The following is a 213-nucleotide window of genomic DNA, read 5'->3' on the forward strand; positions in this document are numbered from 1 at the left end:
ACTCGTTACATTTACATAAATATCTTTATTTACGTCGCAGTGCACATTAATTCTCTCTCCCATGCCTCTCATTCGTAAGAGCAAAGGTTAAGCAAACGTAAAATAATCTCTTAAAGGCATGGATACTTCTCAAAAAGAAACAAGGTAATGAAAAGCAAACACGAGAGTAAACCCTTCTCTTCAAGTTATCCAAAGTACGAAGGGGCTTGGGGA

The sequence above is a fragment of the Penaeus monodon genome, chromosome 28 (assembly GCF_015228065.2).
Source record: "Penaeus monodon isolate SGIC_2016 chromosome 28, NSTDA_Pmon_1, whole genome shotgun sequence".
Classification (NCBI taxonomy): Eukaryota; Metazoa; Arthropoda; class Malacostraca; order Decapoda; family Penaeidae; genus Penaeus; species Penaeus monodon.